This window comes from Bubalus kerabau, chromosome 3 (genome assembly GCF_029407905.1).
Source record: "Bubalus kerabau isolate K-KA32 ecotype Philippines breed swamp buffalo chromosome 3, PCC_UOA_SB_1v2, whole genome shotgun sequence".
In the NCBI taxonomy this organism is placed as follows: domain Eukaryota; kingdom Metazoa; phylum Chordata; class Mammalia; order Artiodactyla; family Bovidae; genus Bubalus; species Bubalus kerabau.
The window spans coordinates 1,047,571-1,067,440 of NC_073626.1; the positions used below are offsets into that span (position 1 = coordinate 1,047,571).

At 50.7% G+C, this 19,870-nt stretch overlaps 1 protein-coding gene across 8 annotated transcripts in view; it reads right to left on the minus strand.

Annotated features, from left to right (window-relative positions):
* Window positions 1-19,870, minus strand: part of GMDS (GDP-mannose 4,6-dehydratase) — a 442,717-nt gene that overhangs the window by 191,551 nt on the left and 231,296 nt on the right. The window contains exon 11 of one of the 8 annotated variants that reach the window (XR_008711295.1): window positions 18,044-19,700. The exons of the other annotated variants lie outside the window; for them this stretch is intronic. The gene's annotated coding sequence lies outside the window, so the exon portion shown is untranslated. Of the gene's footprint in view, window positions 1-18,043; window positions 19,701-19,870 lie in introns of those variants that run through there. 8 annotated transcript variants of the gene reach the window in all.

A 19,870-nucleotide genomic window follows, 5' to 3' on the forward strand; every position in this document is an offset into this window, starting at 1 on the left:
TATTTGCCAAATATTATGCCAAAGTACACTTGACAAAGTAAAAATTGCCCAGAAGAAGAAGTAAGATTGCTAATCTCATGTTCTAAAACATGCAAGCAAAATGATGTAACGCCGTCTTCGACCGCATCCTCATTAAAGAACACGCATGATATAATGAACACACTGAAAACAAACGTGAAACTTCTGAAGGAAGCGCAGCTGTGCACAGGTTGTAGGGAGGCAGTGGGCGGGGCTGGGGAAGGGGCGGGGCTGGGAACAGAGACCCAGGTTCACAGGGGCTTTTGGACAATTTCTGAGCTTCTGGGACGCAACTCCATCCCACCTAACTGGGGACAAGCACCCTGCCCAGGGCCATCAGGAACACTGATGAAAAAGCTGATGCTCCCTGAAAACTCTGACAGGAAGGAACGTCGGGCTCTGACGCTGACACTTGTGTTGCCTCTTCAGTGGACGCTCGCCTGGGATACATCGTGAAATAAAGTCTTCCCTTCTGTCCTGATTCACAGGGAAAGATAAGATGGTTGATTCCCTATGGACAGAGTTCTCTGGTCATCTTTACCTCTCTGGTGGCGGGCAAGCCAGGAGGAGTGACCATGCAGGAAAATCTACCTTGGGGCCCAGCCAAGGCTAAACTGCCCGAGTAAGCCCACTGCCGGCTGCAGCTCAGTGTCCAAGCCCTGGTGCTTCCGGGGAGGAGAGGAGGGTCTCATGGGATGACGGACACGATCCCAAGGGGTCACCTCGGTGAGGCTGCGCTGCTGAAACTGTCACCTCCAAGCCCTGTGGTCACAGGACATTTCTGAAGTCTCAAGTCAGACCACACGGGAGTGGTCTCAATTTGCAGAGGATTCCCAGATGTCAGTAGAACCGTGGACTGGAAAGGGAAGGGGCTTCAAGGCAGGGCGTGGAAGGCCCGTGACCCCACCAGCGGGTGTGTCCTCTGCAGACCTGGGACGCCCCCCCTAAAGCCGTCGGGACACGGCCAAGGCAGCTGCCACAGGCCCTGGAAGAGACGCCAAGGCCAGCCCGGCGGGCGCACTGCTGCTCCCTCGGCCCCCGGCCCACACACCCTCACCGCGTGCACCCAGGAGGCGGGCTGGAGGAGGTTTCCCCTGCGGAGTAAATTCATAGCCTACAAGATCAAGAGTGAAATGCTCTCTGAGGCAAACACCAGGATTCAGAGGTCAGCCAGCCTGCCGACGTCCTCCAGTTCACCTGGTTCAGCTGTGACGGGCAACAGAAGCCCACGACCTCCCATCTCCCCAAAAAGCCCTCCAAAAAGCCCTCCAGTCAGTGATGCAAACCAATCCCATTGCTTAGCTCCGCAGGGACGGGCTTCCGCTGCTACACCCGGGGCTGACGCGGTGCCAGCAGCAAGCCCGGCGCCTCCGCTAGACTGCGATGCCCAGCCCCATGGTGCTCCACGGGCCCCTTTCATAGAAGTGTGGCGAGTGAGGGCCGAGAAATGCCCACTGATGTACACACGGCTGCTGGGGACAGGTTTTATTTATTTAGTCCAAGAAAAGGGAATTGAACTGCCAATGAACCCAGTGCCCTTTCTGGGAATCCAGTGGAGAGCAAGGCCAATGATTAGATATTTGCAAAAACAGCACTTAAAAATAAAGTTCGGGAGACTCTAATAAAGGGGTGGCTTTTCCCCGATAGAAAGGCACTCCAGAGTGAATGCAGGGAGTGGAGTTGGGAACAGCCCTCACTTCTCTCCACATTCCTTCCTGGGCCCAGAGCCCCTGCCACACCCGCCAGGTACCAGGACCCATTTCCAGGACCATGTGGCTCTGGATGGGGTGCGGGGTTCCCTGAGGTCAGAGGCTGCGTCGTATTCAACACACAGTCAATCCCAGTGCAGAACACATACAGCGCAACAGATGCTGGGTATTCAGTAAATATTCCCTAAATAAGTTATTATAGAAAGAGGGGGACAAAAGAATTCAAAGATTATTTCTAAAATTTAGTTATAAGCATGGCAAAGACAATAATTAACTGGTGATTTTCTATTTAAACAGGTAGTGGGCACAAAATGCATTTTAAAAATACACTTCTAAAATATATTTAGCCTGGCAGGCTACAGTCCATGGGGTCACAAAATATATTTAGGTTCAGGTGAGAAGGACAACTTGGCTGCAAGAGGAACAATCTCAGAGCCTGCCAAGGCGGGAGGCAGAACCTTCAGAGTCCTCGCAAGTGCAAGACGCAGCCCAGGATGCTGCGCTGTTCACTTGCTCAGGAAGGCGGCCGGCAGTGAGCCAACCCCAGGTGACCACAGGACTAGGGTCCTGTAGGCACCTTAGTGCTAAATAAAAGACTATTCCTTGAAAAGAGAAATTTATCCTTATTTCTCAGCACGTTACCCCAGTTTTTACATTGAGATGATAACAGACAAGTTCTCTTTCACGACAGACTTTCCTCTTTACTCCTCTGTGTTTCAGCAGCAGAAAATCTAGGACTTGAAGGTAAACGTCCTGACAGATGATCCACTAACTGCCGGGCCACACACATGACGCAGGACCTCCAAGGGTCGGTCTGGAAATGCACTGTGTTCCTAAGACATCTCTTAGGAACTGCCTTCAGGCACTGAACTCTGATCTGGGCACAGCAAGGAGACCAGAGGGGGTCCCCGAGGGCAGCTGGCCCCCCAGCCTGGATAGCACGGCCCTCCAGGCGACAAGACCCTCCGAGGGTCTGGATGGATGGACTCGGGGGGTGGGGGGCTGCTTGTCTTGCTTCGGGAACACAGGACCTCATTGCACATCAGGGGCATGCAGAGCTCTTTGGTGAGCAGGAGGAGACCCTGGAGAGGTTTTACTCTCCCACAGATAACCGGTGTGCGATCTGCTGGCGTGTGAACAACAGAGAGGGACGTTGTGTGTTCTAAGTGGAGCTGGTTACGGGGGCAGAAGCCGGAGCAAGACAACGAGAAGGAAGGGCAGGAAGGCTCGCACAAGGCCCCCACTGTTGGATGGAGACCTGGAGCGCGTCGCGGGCTGGCGTGCCTCCTTCCCTGGCTGCCCAGCACTATAACCGTAAATGGCCTCCCAGGTGGTGCGCGCTAAAGAACCCACCTGCCACGCAGGAGACGTCGGGGACACAGGTTTAGTCCCCGGAGAAGGGAATGGCAGCCCACTCCAGTATTGTCGCCTGGAGAATCCCATGGACAGAGGAGCCTAGTGGCCTGCAGTCTACGGGGTCGCAAAGAGTCAGACACAAGTGAGCGACTGAGCACCCGTGCTTGTAACTATAAACGTGCTGTTTGGACCCAAGCCATCCAGTTAACATGCAAACAGCTGCTAGACACACCACCGCTGCACGGCGATCAGAAAGTGCACACGTACAAGGCACCTCTCAGCACAAAGCGATACGGGTGGCTCAGGATTTTCCCAATTCCAACCAAATCCCATTAGTATGTTATTAGTGAGACAATTATCAGAAACAAAGACAACTTCTAGCCGCAGAAAGGATGCCCTGCATCCACTGGAGGTCTCAGCCGCCGCCCACCCACGACGAGGGCTCTGCCCGTCTTCTGGCGACGGTGAGGCCAGCAGGAGAAGTGACACCCCCATTACAGCACTAGGCACTAGCAGAAAAATCAAACTGGAAATAAGGACATGTGTTGATGAGATATGAGAGAAGAAATCAAGGATAATGAAATAAAAGAACACCTTGTTAACTGTGTAACTTTTAGATGAACCAAAGTTGAAATAATGCTGAGGTATAAACTCTAGGGGAAAAATAAGACACTTTCGGAAAGAATATTTTTGTAAAGAAGACATCCATCTATTAAAAAACAAAAACAGGCAGGATGAAAAGGAGGCACAGAGAAACCAAAGAAGCTGGAAAAGAAGGTTTTCCTGCAGAAGTAGAAGCAGTGACACCCGGACAGACGTCCAGGACACGGAAGGAACAGACAAGAAGACTGAGCAAAGGAGGAGCAGCAGTGAGACGGCCCGGAGCCCACCCGCAGCCACGTCCCCGGACTCGGACATCAACCTTGAGCATCAGACCAAATAAAAAAAATCAGTAAGCAATTAAAAAGAAGAAAAAATAACTGAGATTAGAAACTGATCGTTTACTTTCTAGGAAAAGAGAAGGCTAAGTACAGGTTCAAGGACAGTGAGTCCGAATAAATCCCTGGAGCACACCATCGCCGAGCTCTGCCAGGCAGCCTCCTCGGGGCAGCATCGATCAAGTCACAAGAAGCAGATCTGAAGAAAGAGCACAGTCCTAACATGGCAAAGACGTGATTAAAACAAGAGCCACGTACATGAGACAGACTTGTCTGTCCCCAAACGTCTGCTTCGCTTTTCACCAAGCCGCCCACCTCTCATCTCAGGGTTGCCGCAGGACTGACTGCCCCAGCTCTCAGCCCAGAAACCCCACCGTGTGCACGGGAAGTAAGCGCCTCTGCTTTCCTGCAGGACGCACCGCGGGGGGAAAGGAGACACCCCCAGCCCCGTGCGCCCGCCGCCCTCAGAGGAGCCGGGCCAAATGCGGGGAGGCTGGGAGAAGCACCGGGAGCAGGGAGTCCAGTCCGTGTGGCCACAGAGACTCAACGTCTCCTCCCGGGTAAGGCCCGACGTCAAGGAACCTCCGTCCACCAAACACTGTCGAAAGGATTCTTTTCACATGCACATGTAAGTAGGTTTATGTGTGCTCACTATTTTATTTTTAGAACTTCCTTTCTAAATCAACCAAGGAAGGCACAGGCTTACAACCATGGTGCAGCATTTCCAAACTGAGGCGCCCAGTTTAGCTGCTAAATTAGACATTTTTACCAGGCATTTGGGGGGACAACTCTCTGCAGCCCTTGGTCCCTCAGAACTAGAGGCAGAGAAAACTGAAGCCCAGGGCTCTCTGTGCGACTCCCTAATGGGCTTTTCTAGTGAGGATAAATATTACTTAGAAACAGAAATAATGGTTGTAGTTAAATCACCATTTACTTGAGCATATGTAAGTATGTATATGCATGTGAGCATAAGTGCATGCGCGTGCATACACACACACACACACACACACACACGGCTGGAAGGAGATAAGCCAGCCTGCAATTTCAAGTGCTCCCAGGGTAGGAGGACAAGTTGACCCCAAATTCCCTATTTTGCACTTAGAATGATCACAACTTTTAGGACCACTTAGAAGAGAGAGAAATAATGAAGAAACTCCACGTGTAGCCTCAGGAGGGGAAAAACTCTAAAATCAATCCTGATACCATTAGCAATACCCAGCATGTGACCAAGAGTCACAGAAAGTCACTGACCACGAGACTCCTACCAGCGCCTGCTGTTGATTAGTACGAGCACTAGCATGGCTACAGACGGGACCTTCCAAGTCCCCAGCTCTTGAACTCACTGCACGATGACGTCCACGTGTGCATTTACAAGGATGTGGCCACAGGATGTAACAGAAGAGCATGCTGGTTATCCCGTTCAGAATTCCCGTTTCTCTAGTTACACACCTCAGGCTGAGCTCCAGTTTTTCCACCTGTGGAACAGTTACTGAGCCAAGACCGCGTAGCGGTTGAGGATTGGAGGAAAACGGGCGTGTCCTGTATCCTGGTCAGAGCAGCTCAGGAAACAGCACACGCCTCTGCCAGGAGCAAAGGACCTCACGTGCAGCATGCAAAATACACATAGATGTTAGGCCTCCTGCCTTAAACATAATTTTACAGAATTAATCAACTGTCCATTGACCTACTTTTTATATACAGATCAATGGATTTTAAAAGTTGGCAATGAAAATGAAATGCAAAGTAAATATGTTCAAGACTATTTTAGAAAACATCTTTCCACATATATTACAAAACAGATTTTGAAATTTGAAGGAGCCCTCAGATATACCATCTGTCTACCCTAAAACTCTGTATTACCAAGAACACCTTTGTATGTGACTCGCACAGAGACACAGCTTAAAGAGCAGATGCGAGTCTAACGCCAGCCAGCACCCCTGGTGCCTACCTACCGTTCCTTCTACAACTGAACACCTACTCATTACCCTGGACACTAAGCCAAGTGACTAAAAGCTTCACCAATAAAATTTTAACATTTAAATGTCAATGTTAACTTAAATATCAATAACCTCAGATATGCAGATAATACTGTCCTTATGGCAGCAAGTGAAGAGAAACTACAGAGCCTCTTGATGAAGGTGAAAGAGGAGAGTGAGAAAACCAGCTTAAAACTCAACATTCAAAAAATGAAGATCAGGGCATCATCACTTCATGATGAATGGTACCACCACGGTCCCATCACTTCATGGCAAATAGATGGGGAAACAATGGAAACAGTGAGAGACTTTATTTTCTTGGGCTCCAAAATCACTGCAGATAGTGACTGCAGCCATGAAATTAAAAGATGCTTGCTCTTTCGAAGAAAAGCTATGACCAACCTAGACAGCATAGTAAAAAGCAGAGACATTACATTGCCATCAAAGGTCAAGGCTATGGTTTTTCCAGTAGTCATGTATGGATGTGAGAGTTGGACTGTGAAGAAGGCTGAGCGCCGCAGAATTGATGCTTTTGAACTGTGGTGTTGGAGAAGATGCTTGAGAGTCCCTTGGACTGCAAGGAGATCCAACCAGTCAATCCTAAAGGAAATCAATCCTGAATATTCACTGTAAGGACTGATGCTGAAGCTCCAATACTTTGTCCACTTGATTCAAAGAGCCGACTCACTGGGAAAGACCCTGATGCTGGGAAAAACCGGAGGCAGCAGGAGACGCCAGAGGATGAGATGGTTGGACAGCATCACCGACTCAGGGAACATGAGTTTGAGCAAACTCTGGGAGTTGGTGATGGACAGGGAGGCCTGGCGTGCTGCAGTCCATGGGGCCGCAGAGCCGGACAAGACTGAGTGACTGAACAACAACAAATTAAATACAAAATATATCAGAAAGGAAGATGTGTTTTATGTTTCCTTATTGTAAGAATGCATACAAATACATTGTTACATATTTTTGTAATCAAATCTAATTTTCTTTAATCATTACAAAATGTATTACATAGTTTTACTTCTGGTTCATTTAGACTTAATGTGTGGAGCACAGTCACCTAAGCTATATTTAGCATATAATTTTCAGCTGGCCAAGACTCTGATATAATGGAACTATGATTAGAGTAAGAGCCTCAGTGGAAAAGGGCAGGGATCGACCTCCACATGGGGACCTGAGTTTGTCACTGTCTTTCGACCTGTGTATCTACTTTTCTACCTCCAGGTCCTAAGTGCCCAGCTAAGCATCCTTGCACAAAACAGAGCAATACAACCGTTCAGTAACTCACTCACTCAAGGGCTTCCCCTATTATCCAAAGATCAAAACTCTGCCAACGAAGGAAAATGCGATCAGCAGGGCGATTTACATACAACTCAAATCATCGCTGTAATGAAAAGCACAAGCCGAGTCCTAGGGAGGAAAGGATGCAGGTCCCACTGCGGAAAGCCAGCAAACAGGACCAGTGGTCCGTATGTCTCAGCAAAGTGGCAGTTTTTGCTAGCCAGACTCTTGGCAGCCCTCAGGGGGCTCGGCGAGCACAATTTACCAAATATGGTGGGGAATGTGAAAACACTGCAGATATTAGCATTTATTTCTGAGGCTAACATAACGCAGTCCTCAGGCTCGCCACCGGAGCCGGCAGCCACTAAGCGATAAGTGAGGCAGTGGAATTCAAATAATCCATCGGTTCACATCGGAGTCACGCTGGCCTGTAAATGTTCCCAGTCCCCTCTGGCCCTCGGGGCACCGCACTTGCTTTTTAGGGGCATAACTCACGGGCAGTATATTAAAAAGGGAGTTAAATTATGAGAGCACCAGTTAGCCATGATTTACTCATTAAAAAGTGCATTAAGCCCCCGTGCCCTGAGCGGCCGACCTCGCAGCTGATCGCTCCTAAGTGGCTTGAGTACAAGTTCGTTATTTACCTACTGGCAGGGCCCCAAGATTTATCTCTTTGAGCCATAGAGTTCCATCATTTATCTGTAAGCTCCCTACTTCACGTTAAATTTTAAAATGCTGATTTAATTATAGGAGGAAACCATGCTGAAATAAGTGAAAAAGGAATACAGAACTCGGATAAAACAGGAAATATTTAAGCACTCTGGCACCTCTCTTCCAAGAAGTTAAAAGGATGTTTCAAATAATTTATGGATTGAAGGGGATAACACCCTTGTTATAAAGAAACAGGGGCAGGAGGCTCAGAGCACTTGACCCAGAAACATCTTATTAGACTTCTGACTCTGGAAAAGAGTGAAAATGTAATTTACTAGAAGAGCCTGCATGGAAATTAATTTACAGCCTTGTTATCTTCATGCTGCAGAGATAAACATAATTATTTCTCATTTCGAAGTTGAAAAAGAAAAGCTATCTCAGAATAAGTGGATTCTCCCACTCGTCCTCTCTCTGCTTGTTTATCTTCGTCATTTATCAAACTAATGTGTCTGCACATCCAGGCACAGAAGGCAAGTGTTTAATCTGAGCTTCACATTACTTTCTCAGAGCAAGGACGAGCAGGAGACATGGGGGAACACATCTGAGCTGATGCTGGCTGGAAGCATAAAGGCACAGGGACAGGGCAATGACCTCTCGGTGCCGAAAACACTCTGGAGCTTTGGTTTACAAAGATCATCACGGAAAGGGACGAGGAGACACCACGGCTGTTCCTCGGCCGCAGAGGCATCCCAGGTATCGAGGGGCAGACACAGTCTGTCTCCACAGGCCGCCTGCTTCCTTCCAGGGTTCCCATCCTCCCGCCTCCTGCATTACCGCCCACCTGCCATCCTCGCAGGACACGGCCCTTGGGTCTGGAGGCTGAATTAAACCAGTCCTCGGGCCAGCCCGGGGTGCAGCACGGTGTGGCCTCAGGCAGAGGCCAGCTGTGCCCTTTCTTCCTGTTCTGCACCCCAACACAGAGCCTTCTGAACTCCCTGGCCACACGGACAAACCAGGGCGCATGGACCTCCGGCAGCCTTGGGGGCTGTTGTCCGCAGAACTGCCGCGAACGCAGAACCCCAGCGACTAAGCTGGGACTCACAGCAGGCTCTGCAAAGTGAGTGTGTCTGTAATATATATAAAAAAATCTCCTGCTTGGTTGTTTGTCTGAGAAAAGAAGAAAAGTCATGATGTTTCTCCTTGCCTCCTCCCAAATGGGAAAGGCAATTTCAAGAATGTCTCCTAAAAATATAACACGAATTTCTGACTTCAAGAACTTAACATACTGCCATTGAGTTCAGTCTCCATCAGAAATTCATCACACTTTCAGGACCCACTGGATCATTCTTTCTCGGTTGTGTAATTCTGCTGGAATTTTACTGTAACAAGCCCTAAAATATCAACGGGAAAAGGATATCGACCAGAAATGGCACAGACTTTACTCTGTGATAAATCAAACAACTCCATCACATCCCAGAGACAGACAGAGAGACATGATTCCAGGCCCTGCTGTGTGGGCACAAGTGGGCTCCCCGTTACCAGGACGCTGCGCCTGCCACGCCTGCAGCCCCAGCGGCGACTTGGTTATCAGTCTCCAGGATGAGGATGCACGTGAGTGTGGCCTGGGAGGGAGAGGACCCTCTGACCCCAGAGCTCTGCAGTGCAGCGAACGGGGGCCACCCGACATCGTGTTTTATCTGCCTCATTTCAATTAATTATACTTTTCAAACACCAAGAACAAAACCAACATTTATCTCATTACATTCATCTACACCAGGGGCTGAGGGTGAAGACAACTGAAGGGAGTAGCACTGTTTGGTCGTAAGAGATCAGATCTGTAATTTGCATAAATGATTAAACCAGCAGAGGTCCTTCTTATTGATGAGCTCTCATTGACAATCGCAGAAAACGACTCTTTCTTCTGTCTGTTCTGAAGACTTTTACTCTAAGAGGTGGTGTCAGCAGTGGCTGCTGTTGCCACTTTACACTATGGAGCCTTTCCGATGTGCCGGGCTCTGCGCAGACACGCATGCTGTCTTTTACTCTTCACGACAATCGCAGGAGATTAACATCTGTGTTGTACCCATGCCACAGATGAACAAACGGAGTCACAGAGAGGGTGAGGAACTTACCCTGAACTGGAATGGGTGACAGTCTGTTCTGGGGCTTTATTCTTTGCCAATTATTTAGCAGCTATATTTTCAACAATACATTTAAAATAATCCTATCTGAAACGTTGCAAGTGGGCAGTGTTATTTCCATTTTGGAGCAGGGACCACATCCTTGGGGAGGTTTTTGTAGCAGTTCTACAAGTCCTTTTCACCCATCCTTCCCTCCACTCCCTTCAGCGACACAGACCCAAAACGAATGCTCTCCACCCTGGAAGAAAGTCACCTCTACCCAGGCTGTCTGACCTCCAAGTCCAAGCACCACCCCTCTGAAGGTCAAAGAGAGATCTCTAACATGCGGGGCAGAGCAGAGAGGGTGGCTGTGTCCTGCCATCCTTGGCCTGTCCCTCAACTTCCAGAAAAGATAAAGCTAATTTGGAAACATCCTGGGATGGTCCTGGATGATAGAAAACCTATGACTATTTTAAAGCAATGGTCAACTTATGATAAACATTTGAGCTTTTAATCTGGCTCGACAGGCTCGCTTTCTACAGCTTCACTGCCGCACAGCTGACAGGGTCTGCACGTATGTGAGGTGCCCACTTGACAAGCTGGCGTGCGTGAACACTGTGCAACGACCTCCAGCACCTGCAGCCACCTTCTCTTTTCCTTCTTTTCACTGTGGGGTCACTGAAGGCCTGCCCTCTCTGCAAATTTCAGGTACTCAGTATAGCAGTAACCACGGTCACCATGCTTTTCATTAGAAATCCAGAGCTGCTGCCTTTTAAAGCTCGGTCCCCACTTCGTTGCTGCTGAGTCAGAATGTGGGTGAGCGGCTGGCGCAGCGCAGGATCACCTGGGGAAATTGAGAAATGTGCTTTCTCGGGGCCCATTCAGACCTGCTGTGTGGGAAACCAGGGGGACAGGGGACCCACGTCTGTGCTTTAAGCAAACTTCCAAGGCATCCTCCTGCAGCCAGAAGGCTGAGCACCTCTGAGCAAGGCTAGCAGAGAGAAGGAGCCTGACCCTGGGAGACGGGACGGGTGTCAGAGGTCACATGACATCATCAGTATCTATTCCAGATGCTGAAGTAGCCTCTGAAACCAGACAGCCCCATGGAGTCAACTGACCACCAGCGGCAGTGGTTATGGATAAACGATACAGCTAAACACACAGCTCATGATGGGCAACTCTAAATTCTGAAAGTGGTGGTGGTGTTTAGTCACTCAGTCGTGTCTGACTCTTTGCAACTTCATGGACCTTAGCCCGCCAGGGTCCTCTGTCCATGAGATTCTACAGGCAATAATGCTGGAGTGGGGTGCCATGCCCTCTTCCAGGGGATCTTCCCGACCCAGGGATTGAACTGGAATCTCCTGCATTGGCAGATGGATTCTTTACTGATGAGCCACCAGGGAAGCCCTCTGAAGGTATTAGACTTTTGAAATTATTCAAAATCCAGTGTCCTCTGCAGAAGAAGCTATGAGTAATAACCTCGCTTATTTTGACATCACAGATTCCGTGGGAGAGAAGGAACATGGTAGAGCTTAAGCAGCAGCTACGACTGAGCCACACACGTTCAAGCACACTTCTTCTCTCTTGCGAGAGACTGAGGTTTATGTACAAAGAGAAAAGCAATGACACACACATTCACAGTCCCTGCCCACCAGCCTCTGACATCAGCCAGCCTTCGGAACCTAGAACCTGCCTGCATGCATCTCAATAGCACATCCTTCACCAAAGCCCACAATAAATCCACTTTTAAGCAACCTTTTACACCCTATATGAATTACTTACATGTAATTTTGGACCTAACAGAGCCACACTTGGCAGGTGGCTTAGGTGCAATGGTGTGTGCCATGGGGTGTGTCACTCTTTCAGCCCCACGAGTCACGTGCCGTCACTCCAGCCTCGGCCACTGTGCTGAGACCTGTCCCCACGCGGCTGCAACACCTCCTGGGTCCCGGCCACCCGCACACCACGGGTGACGGTGGCCCTGCTGGGCCTCCCCACCCGCCGCCCCCAGTGACCGCAGAGCCGCCCTTAGGCCCGAGGCCAGAAGGGGACTAGCAGAGACAGCAGTGCAGCCCGAGCCTGACTCCAGGTGAGTAGGGGGCACCGTCCCGGAGGCGCTCCTGGGGGGCCGCCCCGGGGTGAGGGGCCCCTCCTCACCCCCACCCCCCACCCTGACGGCCTCGCCCCGCCTCCCCCACCTCCCTGCCAAGTTCAGTTGCCATTTCAGGCCTTCCTCACAAATTGAACCCTGTTTTCCAAATTGGCCGGAGAAACGTTTTTGCCATGCTGAAATCATTTCCAGAGCTAAATTGGGAAGCCTGAGGCCGCCGGGCAGCAGGACAGCTGGCGGGAAGGGCAGCCTGAAGCCGCTGAATAAGGTGCATTGAGGCTAAATTGGATTCACGTGAAGGGCCTTGCATGCGGTGGGGGTGGGGGCGGACAAGAGGAATTAATGAAGATAAGCAACTACAGGACCTCAGGCCACCTGTACAAAACACTGGCGAACATCTGCCCTGCTCTGAACCTTGTGCAAACCCGAGGCCCTCGGTGTCCAGCGAGGAAGCTCGGCAGGGGCTGCAGGCAGGCAGAGGGTGGAGGCTGGTCCTGAAAGCTGGAGACCAGGGTCAGCACAGCCACGAAAATCTTCAATGAACTCATCACCAAGTACCTGACAGGAAAGCAAACTTGGCTTCTGCTCGGCTCGAGGCCCCTCCCAGGACAGGAGAGGACCAGGGCTCGTCGTGTTCGTGAAAAAGTATCCTTCAATTTACAAGCCTAATGCTTCAGTTGACCGTGATAATCTTTTACTCACACTTCTAATTTGACCTTCCTGCCCTAGGAGCTCCCCAGGAAGAACAACTCAGTTCCCAGCCAAGGGTTTTAAAGACGTGTGCTCCTGTCCCATGAAACGCCTGTTGTGGGAAAACGGCCCTTCCTGAAATAATCATCTTGATAAACCTGTATGCGGGTCAGGAAGCAAAAGTTCAAACTGGACATGGAACAACAGACTGGTTCCAAATAAGAAAAGGAGTACGTCAAGGCTGTATATTGTCACCCTGCTCATTGAACTTATATGCAGAGTACATCATGAGAAATGCTGGGCTGGAAGAAGCACAAGCTGGAATCAAGATTGCCAGGAGAAATATCAATAACCTCAGATATGCAGATGACACCACCCTTATGGCAGAAAGTGAAGACGAACTAAAGAGCCTCTTGATGAAACTGAAAGTGGAGAGTGAAAAAGTTGGCTTAAAGCTCAACATTCAGAAAACTAAGATCATGGCATCTGGTCCCATCACTTCATGGGAAATAGATGGGGAAACAGTGTCAGACTTTATTTTTCTGGGCTCCAAAATCACTGCAGATGGTGACTGCAGCCATGAAATTAAAAGATGCTTACTCCTTGGAAGGAAAGTTATGACCAACCTAGACAGCATATTCAAAAGCAGACATTACTTTGCCAACAAAGGTCCGTCTAGTCAAGGCTATGGTTTTTCCAGTAGTCATGTATGGATGTGAGAGTTGGACTGTGAAGAAGGCTGAGCGCTGAAGAACTGATGTTTTTGAACTGTGGTGTTGGAGAAGACTCTTGAGATCCACCCAGTCCATCCTAAAGGAGATCAGTCCTGGGTGTTCTTTGGAAGGAATGATGCTAAAGCTGAAACTCCAGTATTTTGGCCACCTCATGCGAAGAGTTGACTCATTGGAAAAGACCCTGATGCTGGGAGGGATTGGGGGCAGGAGGAGAAGGGGACGACAGAGGATGAGATGGCTGGATGGCATCACTTACTCGATGGACATGAGTTTGAGTGAACTCTGGGAGCTGGTGATGGACAGGGAGGCCTGGTATGCTGCGATTCATGGGGTCACAAATAGTCAGACACAACTGAGCGACTGAACTTAACTTTAATAGCAAAACATCTAATAACCTTAAAACATTAATAGAAGAGAATAGATTAAATTTCTTAAATACCAGTTAGTGCTTTCTTTACAGTTTCAAAGTGAACACACACTTCTCATGGTCACCTAAATCTTTCTTCTCTTGGAACGATGTTACCTCCATTGCTGTTTCTACAAAACCGTCCAGTAAGACTCCTGTCCTCGGGTGGATGCTCTCCGTGTAACACTCAGGGGCTCCCAGTCTTTCTCCAAAGAGCAGTAGCTCCTCATGCCTGAGCCCGCCTGACCCCGCGTGCAGGCCGGGAGGCCGGGGGGTCTACAGACACGCACGTGAGCGATGGGCGCGGGCACCCCAGCAGGTCCGAGTTACCTGTGGGCTCCATTCTCTCTTCTTGCCACACATCCGTCCGGAGCACGGCAGGGCCGGGCTGGAGGGAGGCACACAGGCCAAGAGGCCACCCCCGCTGAGCGCGCGTGCCGTCCACGCTGGGCCCGGCCCCCCCAACCCCCGTTTGGTCCGGCAGGACGGCAGCACCCGCCTCCGCTCGGCGTTTGCTCCACTGTCCCTTCAGTAAACACGGGCCATGTCAGCGTGGCTGGTGCCAGCTAGGCCCGAGGGCGCGGCGACAGTGACGCCCTGCCGGCGAGAAGGACCACACCGCCTTTGAGGGCGAGGGAAGGGCAGGGCGAGGGAAGGGCAGGGCGAGGGAAGGGCAGGGCGAGTGAAGGGCAGGGCGAGTGAAGGGCAGGGCGAGGGGCCCGCGGACAGGGCTTCCGACAGGCCCGCGGCAGCGTCGGGAGACCTGCGGAAGGTGCTTCCCGGGGGGACCCTGCGCACGGTACAGCGCGGCAGTACCAGGCCTCTGAACAAACATCCGCGCCCCCCGGGAGGGGCCGGGGGGTGGGCAGGGGTCAGGGGCGAGTGGGACGTGCAGCGGAGGGCAGGAGGAAGGTGAGCCCAGGTCACAGCGAGGGGGTCCCAGCTGTGACAGCCGCCACCAGAGAAGAGAACGGAAGCGAGGCCACCGAGACGGCTCATCAGCCGTCACTTCCGTCGTCCACGCGCGTCTCACGGGAAGGCCCGAGTAGCGGCGGGAAGGAGGCTTCCTCTGCGCCGGCCCGCCCGCCCGCCCTGCCCGTGGAGGCGTCCACTTGGGACAGCAGCGTCAGGCTTAAATGCCACCAGCGCCACTGCGTTTCTGAGGGCTTGGATCCAAAACTTAGGAACCGGCGTACTGAACAATACCCACCTTCATTTCCAGGAGGAAATCTGAGAGCAGGGTTTCCCTGCACCAGGGGTACCTGGAGAGACAGTGAGCGATTCTCCGTGTGGCAAAGCGGGCACATGCAACTGAAGAGACCTGCCAGGAGGCAGGAGCCACTTCACGAGAGAGACAAGACCTCACTAAGGAAGCCCAGGGCAGAAGCTGCAAGGAACCAGGAGAGAAGACCCCTTCGGACCATTCCAGGAAATGAAGGAAAAAAGCAGACATTTTAGTAAGTTTACTATAAAAGATGTTAAATATCAAAGCCAAAGAACAATCTCCTAAGGCTTTAGCAGGACCGTGGCTCAGGCTATTTGGTAAACATGGCTGAATGTTAACTGAAGGGGCATCGGCTGGGGTCTGGCAGCGCAGATGCTGGCCCAGGGGCACAGTCACCTGGGGCGGGGCCCACAGCCACCCACACTGTGAGCCAGCACGTAAGGTGTGAGCCACACAAAGCGACCCTTCCCCGGGAAGGGGGCCAGTGAGCAGCAGAAGACACCACAGGAGGGGTCACTGGGAGAGGGCGACACCCTTAGGGGCTGATATGGAGGGACGCCCACCCTAGAGGAGGCGGTTCCCAGGCAGATACAGTGGCAGCTGCTCACCTTGAACCATCCAAGGCCCCAGTCACGGGCAGCCCGCAGGGCAGGGCCAGCGACATCCAAGGCCCCAGTCACGGGCAGCCCGCAGGGCAGGGCCAGCGACATCCAAGGCCCCAGTCACGGGCAGCCCGCGGGGCAGGGCCAGCGACACAGGAAGGAGCCACCTGGTGCCTTAGCAAGTGCAGAGCGGTCACCGCCCCACCTTCACATCCTCACCCCTTGGTTTGAAGAGCTAAGTATTTACTCTCATCAAAAATACCCTCAGAAAGAACCTCTGCTGGTAAGTATGATGTCAAATTTCATAAATCATGACGTTTTAAAGGTAATTTATGCTGAAATATAACATTGTTGTTGTTCAGTCACGTCAGACTCTTTGCAACCCCATGGACTGCAGCACGCCAGGCTGCCCTGTCCCTCGCTGTCTTCTAGAGTTTGCTCAGACTCACGTCCATCGAGTCCGTGATGCCATCCAACCATCTCATCCTCTGTCTCCCTCTTCTCCTCCTGCCCTCAATCTTTCCCAGCATCAGGGTCTTTTCCAATGAGTCAGCTCTCCGCATCAGGTGGCCAGAGTATTGTAGCTTCAGCTTCAGCATCATTCCTTCCAAAGAACACCCAGGGCTGAACTCCTTTAGAATGGACTGGTTTGATTTCTTTGCGGTCCAAGGGACTCTCAAGAGTCTTCTCCAGTGCCGCAATGTGAAAGCATCAATTCTTTGGCGCTCAGCTTTCTTTATGGTCCAACGTTCACATCTGTACATGACTACAGAAAAACCGTAGCTTTGACTATACGGACCTTTGTCAGGAAAGTGATGTCTCTGCTTTTTAATACTCTGTCTCGGATGGTCATAGCTTTTCTTCCAAGGAGCAAGTGTCTTTTAATTTCATGAAGTACATAATATACAGGTTAAAAGAAAAAACACATATAAGTGAATGGATAAATGTGTTTTCACAAACTAATCATAACAGTTGATGGTCAGCATCAACCAATCTTTAAAATAATGAGAAAATATGAGACAGCATTGGGAAGAAGAAACACTGGCCAAGGAGCTAACAGCTCTGGCTGGATAGCCCTGGACACACCCCTGACTTTTGCTGGCCTTCATGTCTACGTCTAATCAAAGCGGACAACTTCCGAGGGAACCTTCTCGTCTAAAATGTTATACACTGAAACAGAGGCTGCCTAACTTCAGAGCAGTGCATCTGGACGCCATCATCCGGGAGTGTTCCGGAAACTCCCTCAGCCAGTCTGCTGCACTCAGATACTATGTGAGGGAGGACAGGCCAGGCGTGGGCTCGCCTCCCTCCCAGGCCACTTCCCAGCAGGGAGATTCCCGGCTGAGCTGATGGGTCTGCACCCTCTGCGCCCGGCCCAGCCCCAAGGGCAGGTGGGCCTGGCGTCCACCCACTGCCCAGCACCCCGGGCAGCAGACAGCCTGCATTAAATAAGGACATTTTCCCTCTCAACTGCGGGATGTGATTCTGATTTCTGACTACAGCAAGTGCTTTAGTCTTTTCTGAACTCTGATAGTGTTAATCCTTGGGCTTGGGAATGAGACCTCCTCGCTGGTGCTGGTGGTGTGCACATGCTCACACTTAGCACAACCACACCGGATCTGTTACATTAGCTGTTTGCCTCAATGCGATTAGAAACACAGAAGGGAAAATACATACACAAGGAGTATTTATAAAGATTATTCCAGGAGCTAGGCTGCCTGGTTTGGGGAAATGCAACGACTTCTTCAGATCAGTTTCTGCTCTGGAGCCACTGACCTGGGCCTTTCAGCCTGTGCAGAACTACTGAAATTTAAATGCAGGACCAGAAGCAATGATAAACGTGAAGTCACTCATGGGCTAAGCCAAGAAAGCACGCAGTGGCAATCCTCCTAAAAACATCAAATATCTGGGCTAATGGAAATGGAACTTTGCAGTAAACCATTTTCCCCCCAGATAATTGACTACTGTAAGCCAAGGAAGGGTCCTTGAGGAAAGCCTTGGAAAGCCAACGAACATGCTGTGAGATCCATGATAACTCCTAAAGACTGACCAGTCCTCAGTAATCTCAACAGAAGTACAGAATTTGATCATTTGGAAGATAGCTGAAATTGTTGTTTCTGAGAAATTGCACAGGTATGCTAAAAAGTCTATTCAGATTATTACTTCAGTCACAATCATCAGATTATAGAATGAAAATAGTAAGTCATATATGACCACATATAATGTGGCTATTAAAAGTTTATTAGATTTTAAAAAATCCTTAAAATTGGATATGTTTGTATATTTAAATACCTGGGGTCACATAACAGGTATAGAAACCTTCAGATCACTCCCACTGACATCACCGTGCTTTTCTCTGGAATTTGTTTAAGGTTTATGCTATTTCATTATTTAAGTTCATAAAAAACAAGTGTTCACGTCCAGAAAGTAAGCATCAATACAGGACCTGTGAGAAAATCCCGTGTGCTGGGGAAAGCCAAACTTTGTTGATAAAAGCCTCAGGTAAACAGAAAGATGTGCTATACAAAATAGCAAGCTCTGTTTGGCACAAAGAGCCCCGCTTTTCACTATCAGAGCTTTCCAACTGTCATCTCTGATTATCTATTTGCATGGATCGTGTAGCAATCAGGAGTCTCCGTTTTGTTTATGAAGTTTCTAAATAGCCGATTTTCAGATCCTCAGTAAGGGAAGTAAACATATTACCACAGGAAAAAGATGTTTGGTTATTATTAGTCTTTCATGGTGTCTTTTTTTTCCCCAACTTCATAATCAAATTTCTACACTGGTTAATATTAAGGCTAAAGTTGTACAAAAACACGGTTGCGGTGCATGGTTTTCTATTACAAGCTATTTCTTGTTTTCTGTTTCTAATGCAGTATTTTGCTAGGATACGTCAAGAACTGGTTCACGCTGCACATTCCCTTTCATGTACGTTCAACCAAGCACCCTTTTCTGGATGGTTCCACGCTCTCGTTCATCACTGAAGGAAGGACTGAGCAACTGCTGAGGCGAGAGCCGCTCCCGAGGAGCCCAGCTCTCCTGAGCACAGACGCCGCAGACTCGGTCCTCCTGGGTTCCTTGGCCTCACATGGACACTGGTTTCAGGACAGCTTTTTCTGCGTGGAGAGCGCCTTGACTGTCCCTTTTCTTCCGTCTTCCTCGGTTAAAGCGCAGCCTCTGCGTGACTGCAGGCCCTGCAGGCAGAGGCTGGGCACGCAGAGCCCGATGCCCGGAGCGCGCCCGCGCATCCTGCAAACCAGGTGAAGTCCGCTCGGACGCGCGCACGCCCGCACTCCCCCCGCGCTCCTGGGTGGGCAGAGACCCGGGAGACGCAGCCACCAGGCAGCACATCTGGGCTTTCTATCAGGCCTTTAATTAATCCTCAGTGAGAGCCGAGCTATGACATTTCGACTGGGCAGGCTCCAGCTCTGGACAGGCCTTGATTTATGGCGACGGAGTCTCCACCGACTGTGATTTATTCCAGCTCTGGGGCGAGGGTGAGCTCGGAACAGAGCCGCGCTGTTGAGCGCGGAACACGTGATGCGGGGACAGGCCCTCCAGGCTTCGGGACAAAGGGGCAGACAGGAATGGCCTCGGGGAAAGCCATTTGCAAAAAAGCTAAGATTCAAGTAATGCGCGGTTGTATGAAACAAAACAAACACCATGGTGGATGAGAGAGACGGGCTCCTGGAAGAGTTGGCTGACCTAGCCGGGCGGGGCTGCGGCCTCATCTCTGGGAGCAGGAGGACGCGGCCAGAGGCCTCTGCTGGACCACTCGGCCCTCCCCCAACCCCTCTGCGGAAAAGCCTCCTCGTGGATGGAGGTGGGGAAGGTCTCCCGCGCTGTCTCAGGCAGACACAGTAAGTCAAGAAAAGGCGTATCTGTGTGACGAAACAAAGGAGTCACCAGATTTAACACATGAATTTGCATCTCTTGTGGGAAGACCGCCCCCCTGGCCGAGGTCTGGGCCCTGTGCTGTGAGTGCCACCACCTGCTTGGGCTCAGCCACGGTGGCCCAAGTGCCAGCGCGATGCCAGCCTGGCCTGGCACA